Below are 6,151 nucleotides of genomic sequence, written 5' to 3' on the forward strand. Positions count from 1 at the left end.
ATATATATATATATAAAAGTCTAAGCGACCGTCCAACTGTTTGACCGTCTGACTGGTATCTACGATGCACAATGACCACTGAGGTGCAGATACTCAATGCAGGAGCTGCCAAGTTGCAGTGACTTGGCAGCTGCAGTTCTCGGGTGATGTACTGGGAACCAGAGTAGAGGGAGCCCGATTCTGGGACATGTCAGGCTGGAACTGCCCTCTCACAATCCAGGACCCCTCGGCGGATGTTGAAGAGCCAGTTTCAGCCAGATCTCTGCAGGCCAGGCCGAGGGATGCCACCAGTGCACAAATCCATGCATCAGGTGTCTAGTGGAGGTATAAATTTATGGGCCAACTTATTTAGAGGGAATTGGTATCCAATGCAATGCCTATCGGCTATAGTTCTCTTCTTATAACACATATTAAAAAGTTTTTTTGCTTTTTCACATTCAGGTCAACTTTCCTTTCTAATCCTTTCAATAGAAAGTGAGTGGAATAGCAGTTGAGAATATTTACACCAAAAATATTCTAAGGTCACTAGAGCATTAGATTTTATGGATTACTTTATAATTTGATGGGTTTTTAAAGCCAATAAAACCTAGCTTGCTTTCTATTGATAGTAAAGTCTAGAGTTTAGTTAATTATAAGAGGGAATTCATTAAAAATTTTACCCATGTAGTAATAACAGATAGTTACTGTTGTTATAAAGATCCATACTTAGTTAAATCTTGGAGGAGACATAATCTATAAATATTAAACTTGAAAAGGTCTTGTTCTTACCAGCATAACTCCTAAGTTGTTCCCTGATTTCAGCAATTATTTTTTCGTTTCCAACAGTATCTGTCAAATGTTCCGTATCAGTCTCTATAAACATAAAATATATTTCAAAAACACTTTTTATGGTAACCATTAATAGACATGTCTGATTGTGTCTATGGTACTACTTAATTAGTATTTGCTATAGAAGGAAAATAATAAATGTCTGACATTGCACAATCAGAAAAACTTAGAATTTGAAGAGCTCTTAGTAATCATATAAGCCTCATTATTTGGAGGCTTAGAGTTTTGTGATTTGATCAAGAACACATATCAAGATAATGACAAAATTGACATATAAATTGATGTTCCATAATTCCTTAACCAGTACTTTTTCTATACAATGCTATTTCCTATACAAACTTAAATCATTTTGGGGAGTTTATGTTCATAATATAACCTCCAAGTTTATACTCAGAGGACATTCATACTTGTAGGAGTATACCTCTTGAGGTGGAGCATAATATTTTTGTTCACAAGTTAAATCACAAACCAAGGTCCCACATCACAGAAAGTTACTATAAGATAGAAATTCTTTCACTCTCTCAAGAATATTTTATGCACTTTTTAGGCTATGTAATTGTAAATCAAGTGGGCATCAATGGTGTAGAAAAATAATTTACTCTGTGGTCTAAGAACAAATGCCTACCAGGTTCCTTTAATACATATACACTATAGCTGGGGACAGGTAAAAAGGGTAAAATTTATAGCAATATAGTTAATCCTTGATTTCACAGACTTTGATTTAGCTGACTTTGGATTTAACAAACAAAATTTCCAGTCAATATGTCATATGTGAAAATTTACACCTTGTTAATTTTAAAATGATTTTAACTAAGATTTGTTTATAATTAAATTAATAGGTCATTTTCTTATTATTCACTGTTATTTTTAACAAATTTTAGCTACTAGACCATAGGTTGGAAGAAAACACCATAGTAATTTTGCTGACATACATATTACATATCTACAGCTATAGTCTACATATTTAATTCCAAGAGTCAGCACTTATAAACAATGTCTAGTGAACGATTAGCTCATGACCATGTCGCATGGCACACTTTTTAAAGCAGTTTTAACATGTGCTGGCTAATGTTCTGACTTGCACTAAGCCATGCCCCAGCCATATGTATTTTGTTTACTCACAGTGACTGGTGAATGCATGCATTCAGTATAAATTTAAAATTACTGTATTAATTTCTGAGAAATTAAACTTTTTATATATACTTAATTTTAATTACACAAATGTGTCTACATAAGTAAAAACAGGTAAACTTTATCTAATTTGTCAATTTTTTAATATATGCACTTGGAAAACCTACTTTTTTATACAACAGAATTTCAGCTTTAATGGACAACCCCTTGCCTGAATTAGGTCATTATATTGAGGTTTTACTGTACCGGCATTTGGATTGCAGCTATTTGATCTTTTAATTCGATTTGACATTTTTGCTGAACTTAAAAGCTAATTAGGTAAAATGAAAGAAAAAGAATATGAGTATTATTAAAGAGGAGTTCATATTGAAAACGGGATTATTAGAATAGGTGACTTCTGCCAAACAATGTATTTAATGTTTTGTGAATGAAAGTTGGTTGTAGGAGAGCAAGTACCAAAGGTTAGAAACCTATCATGAACCTGACACTATAAGGTGGATGGCTGTGTTTGTTGTAATGCCTGAGACCATGAGAAATGTTAAAGGTTGCACTATGACCTTTGCAGCTCAAATATACATCTAGCGCAATGTAAAAAAATAGGTGGAAACTACCTTGGTTTTCATAATTATAAAAATGAATAAGAACACATAAAAAAGGAAAAAAAACCTTCAATAAATACAAAACTACATTTTGTGAAAGTAATGAGTTACAGCAATGCAAAATGAGATATTAGTAGATGCATTTGAGACTCTTTGGTTCTTTTTCAACTGGCATAAGTAAAAAGGAATGGGCCATAGAAACGAGCATGCAGAGATGCTTAAATAAACAAGGAGGCATTATAAAGAACATTTGATAGGAGGTTGGATAAGATTAGGAAATAAAATATGTGCTAGATAAACAATATGGTAAGAATCACAAGCTCCCATCTTCACAATATCCTTCCATTACTTTACTAATTTTTTTAAAACCAATATTCCCTGGAATTTACAAGGTGTAGTTTGCACTTCACTGTCCCTTTTCATGTCTCACATATTTTGTTGTAAAAACTGGGCATTTTAGTCAATGCATTGCAGCAAATCTGGGTACTGGGTTCCCTCCACCCAGTTGGAAGCTTGTTGTCATTGTGTGCCTGGTCATTTATTGAGTGATGAGGGCCGGACTATTTTATATTTTACTGAAGTGTCTTTCCCTGTTATGTCAAGCTTTTAGTGTGTTCCTGTGAGGGCACGGACTTGGGGCAAGAAGACCATACCTTTTGGATGACTGGTATTATGAAAGCCTTTCTCTTATTGTCTCCTTCCCTGATTGCTGTTAACCTACCTGCATCCATTGGTACCATGTCAAAGATCCTGATGAAGTGTGTTAAGCACTGATCTAACAGGACAGGAAGCAGTAGTCTATACTATAAACTATATTTTAAAAACTCCTAAAGGTTGCTACTTCACTTTAGATATTACAAATTTGCCTGATAGTTTAATCACATGGAAGGACTTAATAACCGATGCAATGTCCCTTTTCTAAATTCCTCCTCTAATCCCATTCATTAGGTAGCTTTTCTGTCTTTGCAAGTACAATGCAACTATATGATAGGATCTGAAAAAGAAAGTGAGTAGAACAGCATTTTATAGGCTTCCAACAACCATATTCCAAGCTCACAACAATATTATATTTTTGTGGATCACTTTAAACAAATGAGTTCTAAAACATATTATGTAGCTAATTATCTACAGATTTAGCTGCTAGAATTCCATTAATTATAAAGGGAAATTATGAAGTTCTATCATGTAATAATAGCATATAGGTGCCATGCTGGTGTGGTTCAGTGGTTGAGCATCGATGCATGAACAAAGAGATCACGGTTCGATTTCCGGTCAGGGCATATTGCCTAGGTTATGGGCTTAATCTTTGGTGGGCGGTCAGGAGGAAGCCAATCAATGTTTCTCTCTCATCATTGATGTTTCTGTCTGTCTCTCTCTCCCTTCCTTACTCTGAAATTTAAAAAAATATGAAAAATAATAGCATATAGGTACTGTGGTCATTAAAGATCCAAAGTTAAATTTCTGAGACGATAAATAAACCATAAATAGACTTAAAATACTCTTGTTCTTACTAGCGTGCCTCTTTGATTGTGTCTTGACTTTCCCCTTTATTAGACCTCTTCCAGGAGCATTCAGTTCTGTATCAGCCTCTATAAAAATAGACAATTATTAACAAGTATGTGAGTGTGAAGGGTGCAGTACTAAAAATAGTATTTTTTATTATAAGAGGATTATAAGGAAATAACTAAATTTGGCAAAATGACTGAGAACATGAATATCACCATGGCAATACATACATATACCACAACAATCTAAGCAAAGGTGAAGTCCAAATGGGGCATCATTAGCAAAGCCAAAGACACACTGGATTGGGCAGAACAACACAGTAAGTTATGACATTTGTGAAAGTGACACGAGTTATAGCAACACATGACAGGACAACCTTAGCACACATTCCTTTGTCTTCCTCTAATAAACAAAAAGAAGAATTGATTCATTTGAATTGAGGGAGCAAAAATTCTTAGATAATGAGGCAGGTTGGTTTTAAAACTATGAGCAAAAAAGGTATGTGGTAGAGAAACCTATAATCTATAGAGAGACACAATTTTCTCATTTCACAAATTCCTACCATTGCTTTCTTTTACTTTCTTAAAAATTTTGACAGTATTACAGATGTCCCCAAATCCCTGCCCCCCTATAAGCCCATCTCTACCCAGACCTTGTCCACACCATACCTTCACTACTCGATTGTCTGTGTCCGTGGGCTATGCGTCTATGCATTTAAGGTCCTTGATTAATCTCTTCTTGTCTCTTCCAGCCCCCTCTCCTTTGAGATCTGTCAGTTTGTTCCATGTATCCATGTCTCTGGGTCTATTTTGATTATCAGTGTATTTGTCTCATTAGGTTCCACATATAAGTGAGATCATTTGATACTTGTCTTTTTCTGACCAGCTTATTTCACTTAGTATAATAGTTTCCAGGTCCCTCCATGCTGCCTCACAGGGTAAAAGACCCTTCTTTTTTACTGTTGCACAGTATTCCATGGTATCAATGTATCACAACTTTATTATCCATTCATCTCCTGATGCAGACTTGAGCTGTTTCCAGATCTTAGCTATTGTAAATTATGCTGCTATATATTCTTTCTGATTCATCTTTTTGGTTTCTTAGGATATATTCCCAGAAGTGGGATCTCTGGGTCAAATGGCAATTCCACTTTTCATTTTTTGAGGAAACTCCATGCTGTTTCCAGAGTGACTACACCAATCTGCATTCCCACCAGTAGTGTACTAGGGTTCCCTATTCTCCTCATCCTCACCAGCACTTATCATTTGCTGATTTGTTTATGGTAGCCATTCTGACAGGTCTGAGGTGATACCTCATTATCATTTTAATTTGCATCTTTCTGATGATTAGTAAGTTTGAGCATTTTTTCATGTCTCTTGTCCATCTGTATATCCATTTTGGAGAAGTGTTTATTTTGGTCTTTTGCCCATTTTTAAATTGGATTGTTTGTCTTCCTTTTGTTAAGTTGTATGAGTTCCTTATATATTTTGGAAATTAACCCCTTATCTGACATATCATTGATAAATATGTTTTCCCATGCAGTGGCCTCTCTTTTCATTTTGTTGATGATTTCTTTTGCTGTGCATAAGCTTTTCATTTTTATGTAGTCTTATTTGTTTATTTTCTTCTTATTTTCCTTGCTCTAATAGATGTATCCATAAACATATTTCTATGAGAGATGTCTGCGATTTTGCTGCCTGTGGTTTCCTCTAGGATTTTTATGGTTTCATGACTTATACTTAAGTCGTTATTTGCAGATGACACAGTATTGTATTTAGAAAACCCTACACTTCACCAAAAAACTACTAAATGTAATAAATGAATTCAGCAATGTATCAGGATATAAAATTAACACCCAGATATCCCTGACATTTTAATACACATATATGATATCTCAGAAAGAGACACTAAACAAACAATCCCATTTATAATTGCAACAAAAAATTAAGATACTTAGGAATAAACTTAACCACGAAGGAAAAGACATGTACTCAGAAAATTACAGGATGTTGAAAAAAAGATAGAGGAAGATATAAACAAGTGGAAGAATATACTGTGTTCATGGATTGCTAGAATCAACATTATTA

Source organism: Myotis davidii, unplaced genomic scaffold (assembly GCF_000327345.1).
Source record: "Myotis davidii unplaced genomic scaffold, ASM32734v1 scaffold1049, whole genome shotgun sequence".
Lineage (NCBI taxonomy): Eukaryota > Metazoa > Chordata > Mammalia > Chiroptera > Vespertilionidae > Myotis > Myotis davidii.